Raw genomic sequence first — 18735 nt, 5'->3', positions numbered from 1 at the left:
TGTAAATCAGAAGCGGAGCTAGCAGGGCAAGGGGGGCTGCCGCCCCGGGGCCCCCCACTGAGATGGGGCCCCAAATCTGGCTCCAGATCAGAATGCGTGCACCGCTCGACTTATTACCTTTACTGTAGTTACAGACCGTCACGTTGCTTTGCTACACATTACTGCTGCATATCAGCTATTTTTAGGTAATATGAATTGCAACAACAGCCTTCTCACTCATGGTGTAGATTATAAATGGAACAAAAATAACTGCAATCAACGTAAAACATAATGTTTTAAACAAAAACACCATGAACAACAAAAATGAGTGAGTAACTTTTGTATTTTGGAAACAAAATAATTAGTTTCAATTAATTTAAGTCTAGCGCCATGCATCATGGGATTGATGAACGGTCACTATGTGATCTATGTGATGTGCTGTGGTAAGCTTCCTGTTGATCCTGTTAGCGCCAAAATGAAGAGAAAATGAACACTGGGCTTTAAAACCTGACAAGCAAGAGAGTAGGAAAGATTAAAAAGCGCCATGTGCTCCTCAGACATCTTACTGCTCATCTAGCTCATCCTCAAACAACAGTAAAGATAAAAATGGAGGAAGACGATGGTAACTTCTAATTTACTGCTAGCACTGACCGTGGCTAACGACAAGTTTAGCGGCTATGAAGCTGAGGAAGGCACACAAAGGGAGGAGGACTTATACCATCAGCACCTGGGAGACCCATCCATGAGTGATGGTGGAGGATACCTGTCTACCAACCACCCCCATCAGCTGAACCGAGTTTCCTTCCCGTCTGAGGCTAATTATCAGCTGTTGGTGTTTGTGCATGGAAGAGGCCAGACTGTCACACCTCGCTGTGTTGTGTTTAGAGAGGGGCATAAACACTGACAGGAACTAAGAGGTTAGCAGCTTTGCCATTGTAATGGAGAGGAGGATGAACTGGGACATGTACAAGTTCAAAGTTTGTAAACTAGCTTGGATTATTAAGTTCAGTGGAGGATCGTTGACACACATGGACTACAGTAAACAAAGCAGACTGAGCAGGGACAACGGCTCGTGAGTGAACCATAATCACCCTTTATTATACCTTTGTTTCATATCTTTCTTTCTATCTTCGTTTTGAAAACGCTGGTCAGAATGTCAGTTTTATAATTACATGTTTAAAACATGTTAGCCTGTTTCTGTAACACTGCACTGTTTTAGACCTCAGCTGAATTTACATGAATATTTCTTACAGACTGCCGTGTCTGTTTTGTTTTTAAGGACAGGCTTGGCATCTTTATATGATTCTATGTCAAATACCTGTGGTTCTGACTGGACAGCACACCTGGCCTGTTCACCTGTTCAGCACCTGTCAGTCAGCTGTCACTGTCTGCCTGTCAGCACACGGCGCTGTCCGCGGTGCTGAAATATTTTAACTGAAATCTTTTTCCACTTGTTATCCTTCTGTAGTTGTTCATCAGAACAAACTTCGAGGTGAAGTGGCTTTATTGGATGTTTTACCAGACATAAGTCCTGTTAGGGATTACCTCTGGGATTTTGTAGTGATTGTGTAGGACGTATGTGTTTTTGATCCCCCATAATCCCCCGTATATCTGTACGTAGCCTAAATTAAAAATTTGAGGGCAAATCACCAACCACATTTCAGTGCACATACATCCACAGGTAATAGGCTACTGATCCTGTGCATGTCGGTAATTTGAGGTGGTGGTTTTATTACGGTCCATGCACTTTTTCTGCACCACTTTCTGATCGGTAAAAATATAATAAACAGGCTTCGTAGAACACTGTGAACAAAGTTATGACATGTAAAGTCTTGTTATAGTACTTCACTTTTAGTTCATTTCAGTTTATCTTCAAACATTACTTTTGTTTGCCTAATTTATTAATTTAAACTCCACTGTCCAAACAGAGCCTATGTGTGCCGCTGCTCTCTTCTAATGTGACATGCCACTGCTCTGTCTCAAAGAGCTTCTTTTTATGTCTGCCTGGTTTTGTCTATCCAGCCTAATTCACTGACTTGGCTACAACAGCTGATCTACATAAGGTGGACTGTTATTGGAGTGTAAAACAATCCAAAATTAGAGTTGAGAATATCAGCTCAGATAGCATCTATCAGCTGCTGATAGATGATAAGAGAGCTGGGGGGATTTCAATCATTTATTGATCATGGATAGCTACAGATTTTAATAAAATAAAATAAAATGAAATAAAATAGAAACCTAAAGGATACACAAAGGAAATGTCACCTGCAAACGCCATCTGCTTTATGTTGCCTTTTATGTGGAATTAAAAAAAAGATTTTTTTTTGTAAATTCTAGTACACCATGACCTACCCAATGCTAATACCAACACCAAACAATGAAGTGAGGAGAGCATTAATATATATTTAATATATATTTATATTTATTTATCTATCAGAGCTCTCCAGGTATTACTAATCCTGTGTAATAGTTGAATAGGCATACTTGGCTCAATAAGTGACATATTTTGAAATGCATAACATAAAACAGGATATATAAACTAATGTAATGTTGGGGATAAAAATGCCTTTATTATAACGGCCCCTTAAAAATGCTCTGGCCCCTTTGTGTGGAGAGTGTAGCTCCACCCCTGGTGTAAATGTTGACCTGGCAGAAGGGGGCGCTGTGGGGAAAAGATGATATTGATGCATAGTTGTTTTCAGGACCAATGTGCAATTATCCTTGTGAAGTTTGGTGATGATTGAATGAAACACTAAAATGTTATATGGCACTAAAGGTGTAATTTCATGGCGAAAAAAAAAAACAAAAGGCAAAAAAGTTTGGGCATCGATGACATCACCACCCTATGGTGAAAACTCACACGGAGCACAACTTAGGGTTGCAAGGTTGCCTAGTTTGAGGAAAAAAATTCTGGAGTCAGTCAGATAAAATCCCTTGGACAAGTTCGTTGAAATACGACCCCTAAATTTATGAAAAGAAAAACTAAAAAACCAAAATGGCTGACTTTCGGAATGATTTACAATATGGGTCCAAGAGGCTTTTTTTGTAGGTCTAATGATGACCTATATGCACACCGAAATTCATAAGCTTGGGTTGAACCAGCTGAGGGGGCTGAATTTTTGAAAATTTGTAGGGAGCTCCATTGAGTCAATAGGCCACGCCCACCAACAAACATGACATCAATTATGTCATCATGCTAATGAGCATTTTTTGCCAAGTTTTATTGCTTTACACATATCACAAGCCCCTGAAAATTTTACTTCCTGTTTCATCCAATAAAGCTAGTGGACTTTCTGTTGAGATTTGGGCATGGGTCCAAATGGCTGTTTTGTAGGTCTGAAGATGACCTATATGCACACCGAAATTCATAAGCCTGGGTTGAACCAGCTGGGTTTGCTGAATTTTTGAAAAATTGTAGGTGGCACCATTGAGCCAATAGGCCACACCCACCAACAAACATCCCATAAATTATGTCAGCATGCCTTAGAAAATTTTGTCACCAAGTTTTATTGCTTCAGACGTATCACAAGCCCCTGAAAATTATACTTCCTGTTTCATGGCGAACACAAAATCACCAGGGCCATGCCTTCTTGCATAAATTTTTTTCCCTTGTGTATGTGTAATGTCAAGTCCTTGGGAACAACCTGAGCAGATTTCAGCATGATTTGGCCAAACATGTAGGCACTGGAATGTGAAAGTTACTTTTTCTTGCCATAGGAGGCGCTATAAGACTTTTCAAAATCTTAAAACAAGAATGTGTTCCAGCCTGGACTGTTATCAAGCACATGAAATTTTTGTAAGATAGAAGGATGTTTTCCAGAGTTATGACTGTTAGACCATTTTGGGAGAGTAAAAAATAATAAAAAAAAAAAAGTTGTATAGTGAAATTGCGATGAAGCTGGTGGACTTCCTGTTGGGATTTTGGCATGGGTCCAAAAGGCTTTTTGTAGGTGGGGTCATGATGCATGTGCAGACCAAAGATCATCTGCCTAGGTTCAAAGGTGTATTTTTGTTGAATTTTTAAAGTGAGAAAAGTAGAAAAAGTGCCAAATTCAATATTGTGATGTCACAAGGGAGCAGAGTTATTGATTTCTGATGTAGTTGCATGATTTGATATAGCCTTCATGGGTGATCATCTATGAGAAGTTTGGTGATGATTGGTATAAGCGCTCAAAAGTTATGGACAATAATTGTTTTTACACCATTTTTTCGGAGAAAAATGGTGGAAAAAGTGCTCGTCAAAGTTTGGCGCCTTATCACGGCCCAGCCCCCGGTCAAAAACTCACCATTTGTACCACTTAAGATCTCCATCTTGTCTCCTTTCAGGAAAAACCACTCTGGAGTCAATTGGATAAATTCTCTAGGCGGAGTTCATCCAAATGCGAGTACTGCAAATTTGTTAAAAATTGGCAAAAATGGCCAGTTTTTGCTGATTATGTCACTTCCTGTGCATTTTAGAGGATGGCCCCAAGAGGATTTTTTTGTTTGTCTAGTCACGATACATATGTGTACCGATTTTCATGCATGTTGGACAAACTTGTGGGCACGGCTCCTGACTTGTTGGTTTTGGTGCCCCCTAGCGGCTGTTTTTGGAGGGCGAAGTCTGGCAACACCAGAATCCAAAATTTTTCATGGGTCCTGACGAGATGAGCAAAAATCCAGGACTTTTTAGGGGGTTTAAGGGCCTCAAAATTGAGCACAGAGTGTCGGAAAAATTACAATTTTTTTGGACAAACGAAATCCAATAGGGTCCTCGCTCCAAGGTCGGTGCTCGGGCCCTAATTAGTATTGAGACATGATTTAAAGATAGATAGATAGATAGATAGATAGATACTTTATTAATCCTGAAGGAAATACAAGTCTAAGATATATACCAAACTTCCTAAACAGTAAATCACTTTCAAGCTCAAACAACGTAAATCCATTTAAAATGTAACATGTGAAGACAAATGAACAATAAGAAGTTAAGATCAATGAATAATAAATAAATAAATAAATAAATAAATAAATAACCACAAACTATAGATGGAAGGCTATAAAAAGATCCCACATCATCGGTTAGGTACGTATAGGTATTAGCTGCTAGTACTTAGAAATTCAGTGAGTTGTTAATACTATCCATCTCTTTATTCATTTTTGCCAAGGTGGTTGAGCTCAGTGGATGGCAGGCCTGGTCTTAATATGAAGGTGCTGGACCTTTTAAAAAGAAAATGAGAGGAAGACCCCCCCCAAATATGAACGTGTCTGCCTCATGCTGGATGCCATGGCCATCAAAAAGCATGTCCAATACAATCCACACTCCAAGAAAATGTCTGGGTTTGTGGATTTGGGGGATGGAAGCAAGGAGACTGATGTTGCCACTGCGGCTCTGGTTTTCATGGTGGTTGGCCTACAAGGCCATTGGAAGGCTCCAATAGCCTACTACCTTACAAAGTCTCTGTTGCCAGAAACACAGAAGGTCCTACTTGTGCATGCACTGGAGGAACTGCATGAGTGGCATAAGAGTGGTGTGTGTCACAATGGATGGGCATGCCTCAAATGTGACAATGTGCAACAGTCTTGGCTGTCAACTAAAGGGAAACCCCGTTGAGCCCCTTAACACCTTTTTTTGAGCACCAGTGTCTGGTGAAAGGGTGTTCGCTCAGACTGCTACAGAGACATTCAGCTGCTCACAGTACTGACTGTTAAAGTCTAGATTTTCCCCCCACAAACAATTAGAGGTCATGGATAAAATCGACAATTATCTTGAGGTTTCCTCTTACCCTGATAAGGGTGAAGATATTGAAGACCTCAGCTGCTGTGAGGATTTGGTGGATGATGCAAAAGCCACACAGTTTCATGTCCTTTCAGCCGAGGACAGTGCATCCAGTCAGGGTTCTGACAGTGAATGGGAGTGTTCCTCTGACTCAGACACAATAACCAGTACCACTGGCCAAATAAATTGGAGATACATTGTTGGTCTCAACACTGTTCAGGCAAGAGATGGACTGCATGTTGCCAATAAGGTCACAGCGAGGCATGTGGATTTTGATTCACAGAAGATGAAGGTGTCATTGGCTGCACAGACAGTCACTCTGTAACTGTTGCTCTGCACACCTTGCAGGACCTTGGCTATTCATAGTTTCAACACTGTGAAGCAACAGCTGAATTTACTGAGGTAATAATCTATTTTAACACTGTTTATTGTTAGTTTATTGGTCATGCTGTAAAATGTAAATCATTTCATATTTCTGAAATTCAAAATTTGGTGTTGTGTGTAGTGATTGTTATAGCGATTTGAAGGTCAACAGTTATCTTGAGGTTTCCTCACACCCTGATAAGGGTGAAGATATTGAAGACCTCAGCTGCTGTGAGGATTTGGTTAATGATAAAAAAGTCACACAAATCCATGTCCTTTCAGCCGAGGACAGTGAATCCAGTCAGGATTCTGACAGTGAATGGGAGTGTTCCTCTGACTCAGAGACCTCCTCTTCTTCTGAGGTGTCCGAGGACGAAAGCTCCTCAGACACCTCAGAAGAAGAGTCAGAAGATGAGTCCTCTAGTGTCTCTGAGGTCCAGACAAAGAAAGAAGAGCTCTCTGCCAAGAATGTCTCAAAAGTAGACACAAAAATGAAGACAGAGGAAGGAGGTAAAGATGGGACTAAGAAGGAGATAAGCTTCTTTTTCAGATGGTGGAGGAAGAATCACGTCACCCCATCTTCCAGCGATGATTCAACAAATGAAATCAAGCCACAGACTCCTGACTTGAACTGGGAAGGAGGCAAAAAGTCCGACGAGAAGAAGAAACCCTTCTCTTGGAAATGGTGGAAAAAGGGCAACGCTGATCCAGCTCCTGGCGAGGCCTGCAAAGACGACATCAAGTCAGACAGAGCTGAGCCGGGGCAAAAGGAAGATAGGAAAAATAAAAACAAGATATGGAACTTTCTAACAGGGTGGTGGAAGAAGAAGAACACGGTCAGTCAGTCTCCCGTCGATGACAGCAATGCTACCACCAAGTCACAGAGTCCTGAATCCATGTCCTGGTGCCATGGAGAGAGTCAACGAAACTCTCCTTGTCCACAGAAGAGTGCCAAAATGCAAGACGAAGATGATAGCAGTGACACTACATCACTGTCATCTTCTGCAAGCTCCATCTCTTCAGACCAACAGATCACAGAGTCTGCAGTCTCACAGGTTAGAGATAGAGTTCAAGAAAGAGCACCATCCTCGTCTTCTTCAAGCTCCTCTTCCTCAGAGTCTGATGAATCAGAAGATATCGAGAGGCCGGGCAGAGCATCATCCTCGTCTTCTTCAAAGTCCTCTTCTTCAGGGTCCGATGAATCAGAAGATATCGAGAGGCCGGGCAGAGCATCATCCTCGTCTTCTTCAAAGTCCTCTTCTTCAGGGTCTGATGAATCAGAAGATATCGAGAGGCCGGGCAGAGCATCACTCTGGTCTTCTTTCAGCTCCTCTTCCTCAGAGCAACAGGCCACTGAATCCAAAATCTTGGAGGACAAACCAACGACTCAGCCGGCTCCATCTATTTATGATAATATGGACGAGGTCTGGAGGCGACTGTGCGCTGACTGCCCCGCATTCAGAGAGCATTATAAATACATGCTCGAATACGAGGCTTGGAAGGCACAACAGAGACCACCACGTTTACGTATTAAGTTCCGCAACCCTTTCAGGAAGGTATGGATAAAAAACGTCATTTTTCATCATTAATTCTTATTTAGAGCTAAAATATAAAAGATAATGCAATGTCAAACATTTTCATCCAATGTTATGATTCCTAACCTTTAAACTAAATCCTTTACATTTTTTAATGGTCTACAGAGAGGGGACACCGATGAGAGTGAAGAGGAGCGTAAGGAGGAGGAAAAGTGGAAGATGAAGGAGGAAAAGAGGAAGATTAAGGAGGAGAAGAAGAGGAAGATGAAGGAGGAGAAGAAGAAGAGGAAGGAGAGGGAGAAGGAGATGAGGAAGAGGATCAGAGCGGAGAATAAGAGGCTGTGGAAGGAGGAAAAGAGGAGAAAATGGAACAGAAGCATCTTGTCAGCATTTTGGTACAAGTCAGCTTCCTCTGATGATGAGAAGGACGAAACTGATTCACAACCACAAGAGAACACGGAAGGACCTGAGTTCGACTACGACCGAGATGTCTTTTGGAAGGGCGTTGTGAATCACAACCAGGATCTTGTTGAGTATGAAAAGTATCTCAAAGAGTACGAGGCCTGGAGGGACCAACAGAGACCCAAGCGCATAAGCTTCAACTTCTGCAAGGTAAGTACCATAACTTCAACATTTAGATCAGTGCTATTACTTTACAGCCGTGTTACTCAACCCTGCTCAACCAAAGAGCCAAACTGTAGAAAAATACATTTGCAAGAGTCACTATCTAAGTGGTAAAAAGTGGCAATTAAAATTAGTTAAAGGTGGCGTAAGCGGTCAAAAAGTGGAGAACACTGGGAGAAAAGTGGCGAAAAAGGGCAGAATGTGACAAAAATGGGTGGGAAGTGACCAAAAAGTAAGTTAAAGGTCGCAAAAAAAAAAGTCAAATAGTGGCAAAAATCAGAAATAAGGTGGTAAAAATAGGCAAAAAGTGGTTGTGAGGTTGTGTCTGCCCTGAGGTTGTTAAAATTAGACCTGCTTATATGAACAGAAATCATGGTATAACACTGGTAAAGAATTCAAAATATGGTTGCTTGGTAATAGAATTGTGTTTGGGGCGACTTTGTTTGGATCTAGAAACAAAAATGTTAAAATTGATGTTAAATTTGGCCACAAACTATCCCTATTATTTTTTTGTGTTGGTCCTGGGGGGGGGGGGGGGGGTGTCAAGGAATAAAGGTCGGGAACCACTGCTTTAGAGCTACAACCAAAATCAGACAGGATAGAAGATCAGATGCTCTGTTCAGTGTTATGAGCTACAATCTCAGTCAGACCTTTCATTGCATCTCTTTCTACCATCTCTTACAGAAAAAGAAAGATGAGACCCAGAAGAGAGAGGAGGGGAAGAACGCTGCAGCTCAGGACGGCCCAACGGAGGACGGAGAGGAGGAAGTGGAGAACAAGTGTCCGCCTTTATGGTTGCGCTTCTTCTCTCTTTTTTGCTATCATGTTGAGCCTTGAAAACAAAGATCAGGGCTCACTCAGACAGCAGAGGGGATTTAAGGAGGCACAGCGAACACAGTGGTAAAGTGGTAAAAGAAATATGGTTGACAGATAGCTAAAGAACTGTTGGTCTGTGTTATGAGTTCTATGTTGTCTGAGTGTTAGTTGAAACTGATATTCAAACAGCAATGGACACTAACATAGACTCAACATCATTGAGGTGACAGATTCACGTTGATTCTGAAATTGCAAAATTGAGGGATTAATGTTGAATCAACATTTCAGTGATTCTTTGCTATCTGGACTACCATCAGCCACTTTACCGTAGTCTGTCCATCTGCTGCCTCCATCTTTTTCTTCTCCCTCATATTAAATAAACAGTGCCATCAAAAATTATTTCCCCCGTCTGATTCCTGATGTTTTTGCATATTTATCACACTTAAATGTTTCGGATCATCAAACCAATTTTAATCTCACAAAGACAACCAAAGTAAATACAAAATGCAGTGTCTGAATGATTATTTAATTTTTTAAGGGGAGGGTCCAAACCTATCTGTCCCTGTGTGAAAAATAATTTCCCCCTGAACCTAATAACTGGTTGTTCCACTCTTGGCAGCAATAACTGAAATCAAGCGTTTGTGATAACTGCTGATGAGTCTTTCTCATCACTGTGGAGGAATGTTGTCCCATTCTTCTTCACAGAATTGTTTTAACCTATAGAGCCCAGCATAGCGCCGGCGCTACGATAAGCATATCCATTTTTGATTGGTGGTAGATTTGAAACTGGATCAGATAGATCGATCATTCTTGTTGCATAGAAAACCTGGGGAGTTACACTAACATTTCACTCATTCACCATGTTTCAGAGCACTTTTTCATTACAGTGATGAGTTTGTAAAAATACACAATAAAATGCACATAACAAAAATCTTTATAAAGGAGACCACGGGTGTTTGCAGCACTTCCTACGTTGAAATAAACGTCATCACGTTGTGGGCATGACCTGTCACATGATTCTTAAGTGTCCCTACCTCATTGGCTCCCCACCCCAACAACAGGAAGTGGCGTATTTTCTCCAGAGTTGTAGTTTTTTCCACAGAATACACTGAAGAACTTAGCCTGCGTGCATACTCGCCCTCGCTCTCATTTCACCCCTACTTTTTTACAAAAACACTCAGACACACAACCCACACACACCAGACATCCATCACACACCTCTGACACACTTCCACACATATGTAGTTATGGATTTGCAAAACCCCGGTCGTGCCAAACAATTTTAGAGCTGGCATGAGATTTTGGACTAATTACAGTGTTGGATGAAGAGTTCAACTACATATATGGCTCGGGTTTTTTACAGGTTACAAAATTGACTACATCTCAAAAAGCAAGTTATGTACAGACTCCAAATAAATTTCCTGTGGTTCCAAAGGACATTGTGCAACTTTTTTACATTTTGAAATATATGTGAAAAAAACAAAAACGATTTTCATTTTGTTTAGGTTTATTGCACTTTGAAGCAATTTATTGTATTAGTGAAGACATAAGTCAATACATATTCTTAAAACTTGGGATATAAGGTTTATATTGATGTAAAGCAAATAAAAATACTCCCAAAAATGGCACTACAGTATGTAAAAATGTAAGAATATGTCCTGGCGGACTTGCACAATGGTAGGTTTTAAAGGGTTAACTCAGCCATATTGGAGGGTTTTCCAGCATGAACTGCCCGTTTAAGGTCACACCACAGCATCTCAGTTGGATTGAAGTCTGGACTTTTATTTTGAGTCATTCAGAGGTGGACTTGCTGGTATGTTTCGGGTCGTTGACCTGCTGCATAACCCAAGAGTGCTTGAGCTTGAGGTCATGAACTGATGGCCGGATGTTGGCCTTCAGGATTTTCTGGTAGACAGCAGAATCCATGGTTCCATCAATCACAGCAGGACCAGGTCCTGAAGCAGCAAAGCAGCCCCAGACCATCACACTGCCACCACCATGTTTGACTGTTGGCATGATGTTCTTTTTATCAAATGCTGTGTTATTTTTACTCCTGATGTAACGGGCTGCACACCATCCAGAAAGTTTAACTTTTGTCTTGTCAGTCCACAGAATATTTCTCCAGGAATCTTGGGGATCATCAGGATGTTTCTTGGTAAATGAGAGATGAGCCTTTGTGTTCTTTTTTGTCAGTTGTGGTTTTGGCCTTGGAACTCTCCCATGATGCCATTTCTGCCCAGTGTCTTTCTTATAGTCCAATTAATCAGAGTCAATGGCTACAGACCTCCAAACTTCATGTGGCCTTCGGATTAGCTCAAGAACAGTGGTAGAGCACTTCATGAATGGGTTTCCATGGCCAAGCAACTGCATCCAAGCCATACATCACCAAGTGCAATGCAAAGTGTTGGATGCAGTGGTGTAAAGCACGCCGCCACTCTAGAGCAGTGGAGACGCCAGCTCTGAAGTGACCAATGGCACTTCTTCATCTGGCAATCTGATGGACCAGTCTGGGTTTGGTGGTTGCCAGGAGAACGGTACTTGTCTGACTGCATTGTGCCAAGTGTAAAGTTTGGTGGAGGGGGGGATTATGGTGTGGGCTTGTTTTTCAGGAGCTGGGCTTGGCCCCTTAGTTCCAGTGAAGGAACTCTGAATGCTTCAGCATACCAAGAGATTTTGGACAATTCCATGCTCCCAACTTTGTGGGAACAGTTTGGGGATGGCCCCTTCCTGTTCCAACATGACTGTGCACCAGTGCACAAAGCAAGGTCCATAAAGACATGGATGAGAGAGTTTGGTGTGGATCAACTTGACTGGGCTGCACAGAGTCCTGACCTCAACCCCATAGAACACCTTTGGGATGAATTAGAGCGGAGACTGAGAGCCAGGGCTTCTTGAACATCAGTGTGTGAGCTCACAAATGTGCTTCTGGGAGAATGGTCAAAAATTTCCATAAACACACCCCAAAACCTTGTGGAAAGCCTTCCTAGAAGAGTTGAAGCTGTTATAGCTGCAAAGGGTGGACCGACGTCATATTAAACCCTATGGATTAAGAATGGGGTGTCACTTAAGTTCATATGTGAGTCAGGACAGGTGAGCGAATACTTTTGGCAATATAGTGTATTTTAAATGCTTGTTAACTGCTCTTGATGTCACTACTTTTGAAGATCTGACTTGGTTAATGATTTTGGAACAGTTACAGACAAATCTGACTTCCTCCCTCGTGCATGTTTTGGGTTTATTCAGGGATGGCGTGATGCCTCGTCCACTCGTCGGCCTCCTCACACACTGAGGCTCTTCTAAGCTTTTACAAATAAAATTATTTAGTCAGAGCAGAGCGTGTTCCTCGGGTGATGGCGTCCTGAGCACCTGGCAGCATCTCTGCTTTCTCTGTGATCCGTCACTGCTGATTGGACGACACCAGCAGGCTTATTTATATGAATGTGACAGCATATCTAAAGACAATGCCATCTGTCAAACAGTAATGAAGAGCTGCCTCCTCAAACAAGGAGAGATTCCTCCTAAATCCTCTCAAGCGCTTCTTTATGAACCCTGCAGGCGCACAAACACTGATTTCTATATTTTTATGACATCAGCACAACTCCCTTAATTATTCTCCATAGAGCAGATTTCCATTTTCAGATTTTCAGTGGAGACGTTGATGGCGGCGAGGAGATGATACATGGAGAACGTGATCCTCGACACGGACGTACGATGACTAATCTGCACCCTGCGATCGGCGCGGCTCATTAGAAATGCGTTAAGCTCACAGGTTCGGTTTACTCTTTCAAAGATGGGGTAGGGGTTGTGTTGTTGCTCGGAGGCAGGTGAAAAATAGCGGCGGTGACAGATGAGCAGTTGAAGGTGGATGGAAGGAGACAGGCAGCAAAATGCAGAGGGAGGATCTGCAGTCCGGCTGTTTTAATGAAGAACACAGAGATGATTCTTCAGACTGACACTTCAGCTTCTTTGTTCATTTATCTTTGAGATGCTCCGACGGCAAGACATGAAGAGAAACATTTGCATGACACGAAAGCGCCAAATAACACCTCCATTTTACCGGCGGGGAGGGGCCAAGATACAGAATGGTCATACAAATCTCAATAAGAGTTCAAATGATGGATAAGCATTTGTGAGAAAGTATTTGGCTCCTCTCTGGATTTTTTTTTTTCATATTTGTCACACTCCAGATCATCAGTTTTTCATACCAGACTAAGATAACCTAAGTATACAAAAAATCGCTTTGAAATAATGCTTTTATTTATATAGGGAAAAAAAGCTGTCCAAACCAACATAACCCTAAGTGACAAGGTACCTCATTAAATCATCAGTTAACTGTGATTAACCTCATTTTTTGGAAAGCTGAGTTCAATTTCTCTAGCTACACCCAGACCTGAATACTACCAGACCTGCTGAATCTAGAAATCACCTAAATAGAAGCTTTCTAATAAAGTGAAGTAGGGTACAAGATTACAGAAGCAACACATCATGGAACCCTCTATAGAAATTGAACAATAGATGAGAAACAAAGTCTTCCATCAGTCACAACGCCATTTCACAGGCTTTGGAACTCCAGCCAACCATGGGGAGAGCTATTATCCACAAATGAAGAAAACTGTGAACAACGGTGAACCTTTAGCCAACCAAAATGACTCCAAGAGTGCATCGACTCATCCAGGAGGTCACAAAGAACCCAGAACAACGAGAGACCTGCAGGCCTCACTGACTCAGCGAAGGTTAGAGTTCATGACTCAACAATCAGAAAGAGACTGGGCAACAATACCATCATGGGACAGTTCCAAGGCCAAAACCACTGCTGACCAAAATAACACAAAAACTCGTCTCACATTTGACTAAAAACATCTTGATGATCCATAAGACTTCTGGAAAAATATTCTGTGGACTGACGAAATAAAAGTTGAACATTTTGAAAGGTGTGTGTCCTGTTACATCCGGTTACCACAGCAGTAGGGATGTTCAGATACCATTTTTTCCTTCCCAATACTAAGGTTGTGGGTATCTGCCAGTACCGGTGTGAACTTTCTGGACTGACTGTGCAGACTAGCAAATTATTTTAGACCTATATTTGAATCAACAAATCCTAATGTGCAGCATCTCTGTGAGCCTAAAGTTGTTTTTCTGCTGATTATTGACTTTTGCTGCTAAATATTAAAATAATAATACAGGGGGCTGCATCACAGGCTCTCTCTGTCTCTCCTTTATGCTCTTCTCAGGCAGCATAAGGTGATTACAGAACAGCCTACAACTGACAGACTGAAACAAATACGGCAGTTAGCATTCGAGGTTAGCATTATAGCAGTAATAAATGCTCGTAATTCGATTAAAGTGGATAAAAAGATGTTCAATGTTGGGTTTACTGGTGTGGATTTAATCAAAGTCCCCAAAAGTCACACGAGCTCCAGGCTCACTGAAAATTCTGCTGCAAGAGCTTCAAAGGCATCAATAGTGTCAATGAAATGACACAACGGCTAGCTTCAAGAGGAATAACAAGTAAGGCCGGCCATAAACTATGGGTTTTAAGCTCGATTTGGGGCAAGATTTGCCTCCCCCGACAATTGAGGGGGCGTAACCCTAGAGGAGCCTTGTCGCAAACTATTATTTGTCTGAGTAGTCTGCATGTGTGTGGAGTCAACACGATTATTTTACTGCTCCAAATCGCGTCATAGCCTCCAAAATCCGGAATCCTAAATATCAAACACATTTGATATTCAGGACTGTAGGTCGTAGTGCCGCTGACGGAGTACCCACAACAACCACTGAGAGCCAGCAGACGTCACGGGGTAGCGTCACAGCCAGATCATACGTACTTTCATCGCTCACAACCATAAACACAACTTTAACTTAATTTCAGCCAGGATTTCATCCTGAATCTTACCCATGTTTTATGATCACCTGTAATGCATGCCAGGACAGCCTGTTATGGAGAGACAGCAAGACGGTATCCACAGACATCTGTGTTTTTTTTTTCTCTGAAGTCACGTGATCACGCGAGGCCGTAAGCAGGTCGGCAGGTGTGTGGTCTCCAGTGATCTGACAGTCTGGCTGAGCCGACTAATGTGTGCCTTCAGAGGATTAAAGATGAAAAATCTTTGGAAAATGTCCCGAAGTCTGTGATCTCTCACAGTTTAAAAATCGTTCCAGGTTAAAAATATCGTGTAGTGTGTTGCCAGCCTAAGAGGGAACGATTTATGGTTCAAAAGTAATTTCACTTTTGATGAACCGTGTCACTTTTTTTCGTGTACAACAGCGCCAGTCTGGAAGGCTTTTTAGCTATCACACTCAGAGAAAAGCTGTCACACAGCCTCCATTCTCTGCTGCTGCAGTGGGCAGTGTTGCCATCTCCTGCACCGACTGCAGCTGAGGGGGATGCTGCGCGAGGATTGCGCTGCCTGTGAGTGCTGTTGGATGGAGAGGCGACGCACAGCAGCACCCGCGGAGCAACGGCGATGTGTGCTTTCACGTCAGAGTCTCCAAAACTCTCCAGTAACACCAGAAAAAGTTGCTAAATTTGTCGCTAGTTGCTTTTTTGAAAAAGAGTCGCTAGAGGGGTCTGAAAACTCGTAAAATATAGCAACAAAGTCACTAAGTTGGCAACACTGGCAGTGGGTCCTTTGGTTCTTCACTACTCATGCATGACGTGCTTCCGGCAGCAAAGAAGAATTGATATCTGGTTTACAGCGCTAACAGTTAGCATGGCTAATTGTTGTAAAAATGTAAAGCTAAACCAAATGGAATCAGATTGGTGCATAAACTCGTGTACTCCCCTATACAATTACCTGCATTTTAAGCAGTATCGTACGAATTTCTGATACTAGTATCAGAATCGGAACAACCCTACACAGCAGTAGTAAAAATAACATCAGACCAGCAGTCAGACATTGTGGTGGTAGTGTGATGGAACGACAATAATTGATGGAACCATGAATTCTTCTCTTTACCAGAGAACCCTGAATGAATGTCCAGCCATCAGTTCATGACCTCAGCAGGACAGTAATCTGAAACACACCAGCGAGTCCACCTCTGAATGGCTTAAAAAACAAAAGATGTTGTTGGAGCAGTCTAGTCAAAGTCTGGACTTAAATCTGACTGAGATGCTGTGGCGTGACCTTAAACAGACTGGAAACCCTCCAGTGTGGCTGACTTAAAACAATTCTGCAAAGAAGAATGGGACAATATTCCTCCACAGGGATGTGAGAGGCTCATTGGGCGTGAGTACAAATGCTTGCTTACAGTTTTTGCAGCAAAGGGTGGAAGTACCAGGTAATAGTTTTAGGGGGCAGTGACTTTATAGGACCAGGTAGGTTTTTGGCTCCCCCCCCCTTATAAATGAAATCATCTTTTAGAAACTGCATTTTATATTCATTCAGCTTTTCTTTGCCTAAAATTAAAATTGGTTCGATGATCAAAAATATTTAAGTGGAACGGTGTATGTAAGCAGGATCAGGGTATCACAGCATGGTGGAACCATTTCATAATTTGTTTTTATACCTTCTAGATCTCGACCTACAAACCTGCCTATTGTGTTTTTTAACCCTCGGTCCCTTGTAATTTTTATTTACATCTGTCCTTGTTTGTCCTGAAAACGGACATGCAGAAAGGTGTTGATAAAAAAATCATTTTTCAACATTTTCTTTTTACTTTCACTGCTTCAAATCTCTTCAACAACTTCAACCCTGACCACACACACACGAAATAAATTCAATGTTACACCCTTTTTATGCCAGTTATTGTACACCATGTCACTAGTATTTTTTATGGTAAAAAACACAAAAACAACATAATTCCCATGTAAAATGATCTAGGGAAAAAAAAAAATTAAATAAATAGAGTCTGGGCCATGCCAATGATGAGTAGTAAAATTGATTTTGATGCGTTTAAATTTTTTCTGTAGTGCCAAATGCCATATTTTAGCTACATCTGTCCTTGTTTGTTTGAAAACGGACATGCAGAAAGGTGTTAATAAAATACTCATTTTTCCATTTTTTTTTTTAAATTTCACTGCTCCAGATCTCTTCAACAACTTCAACCCTGACTACTGGAAAAAAAAAAAAAAAAAATTAAATGTTATACCCTTTTTATGCCACTTATTGTACATTATGCCTATGACTTGGATTCGTCCATGCTAAACAGATGAGTCCATCCGTGCGTAAAACACGCCAGTTTTACCCTCCTTTTCTCGCGCCTCCTCCTCTACCAAATCATATGCCAGTGAAGGCATTTGTTCATGTTAGGTTTATTTTATGTACAGGCATAAAGAATCAGAGGATATATGTAGGATATGAACCATGAACATGCACATTTCCAACTCTAATCAAAATGTGACCACAAATATGCCAACTACATGCAGATATAAATATACTGCATCTTTGAGATATGATATATTCTCTCCTATTGATCGAAAGGACCCGTGCATCCTCATGCATGTAAATCCACTTGCTATGAAGTGAGGGCAAAGTTGAAATTGTCCAAATGTCACTCTATCTTAGTCCCAGGCTGCAGAATCCAGTGGCATCATTTCCTACTGTAAACACTCCACTTATGGCATGTCTGTCTGGAAACATAGACGCAGATTCGCACCCGATCACACACGTAAGAGCACACAAACTTTTCCTTACACATCCAGCCCACTCTCAGACATCCATATCTAGTGGCATGAATCAGTTCATTTAAATTCTGTAGATGTTAAGCGGGTGAAATAGCGCTCCAAACAGTCTGAGCTCATGGAAGGTAAATCATGTTTGCGCTGCTGAAAGGGTTAAAATGGTGCGCTGGCACTATCCGCTGGATCACTGTTGAATGGCGAAGTTTGGATCCCTGGTGATCGACTGACTGCAAAAAACAGTTGCTATACGTTGTTTTGGTGCCCTAGACACACAGTCAAAGAACATGTTTTTAATGGAAGTCTATGTGTTCGATTTCAGGCAAACAAGGCTGGATGTAGCTATTTCGCGTCATGGGCGTTCTATGGGAGACACGGTTTTCATTTTTATTTTAATATGAAGAAAAATAATAATTTTGGCCAAATTTGATGCCTCAATCTATAAAAATATGACTATTAACTAAAAAAAGAAAAAAAAAAACTATGACAAAAATGATGAATGTCCTCTAAATAGACATAGTAGGGTCTGAGGGTTAATATATTACTCTCCTTTTTTTTTTTTTAAGTCTATGAACATCAGAAATAGACCTGATGGTATGGTTGGTCTTCAGGTCAGATAAGCTCCTCTCTGACGTCAGACTGAAGCTCTCCACTCTCAACACTTTATGAACTTCCTCTTTTCTCAGTGTGCTCCTCTCCTAACGCTCACATGACGCTCTGCAGCAAACGTCTGCTTCAAACAAACACAAAGACTAGAAGGGAAGAGCAGGGAACATGAACGTGAACCCCAGTTCTGCCCACCTCTCATCAGCGCCAGCAGCATTGTGTTCAGCAGGGACGCCGCCTTACACGGTGACACCTCTGCTATCAGAGCGAGGCTGTGGCGTCTGAACGCCTCTTATCTGATGGAGGAGAGGGAGACAGAGCTGTGACGGCGGGATGAGGCAGAACTTCCTCCTTTGATTTCGGCGAGCTAACTGGGACACTGAGAGTCTCTCAGAGTGGTGGTGGCAGCTGTAGCATGTCATGGCCGCCGCATCTCGCCC

Source organism: Cheilinus undulatus, linkage group 18, assembly GCF_018320785.1.
Source record: "Cheilinus undulatus linkage group 18, ASM1832078v1, whole genome shotgun sequence".
In the NCBI taxonomy this organism is placed as follows: domain Eukaryota; kingdom Metazoa; phylum Chordata; class Actinopteri; order Labriformes; family Labridae; genus Cheilinus; species Cheilinus undulatus.
The sequence above is the reverse complement of the archived record's forward strand: the minus strand, read 5'-3'. Positions refer to the sequence as shown.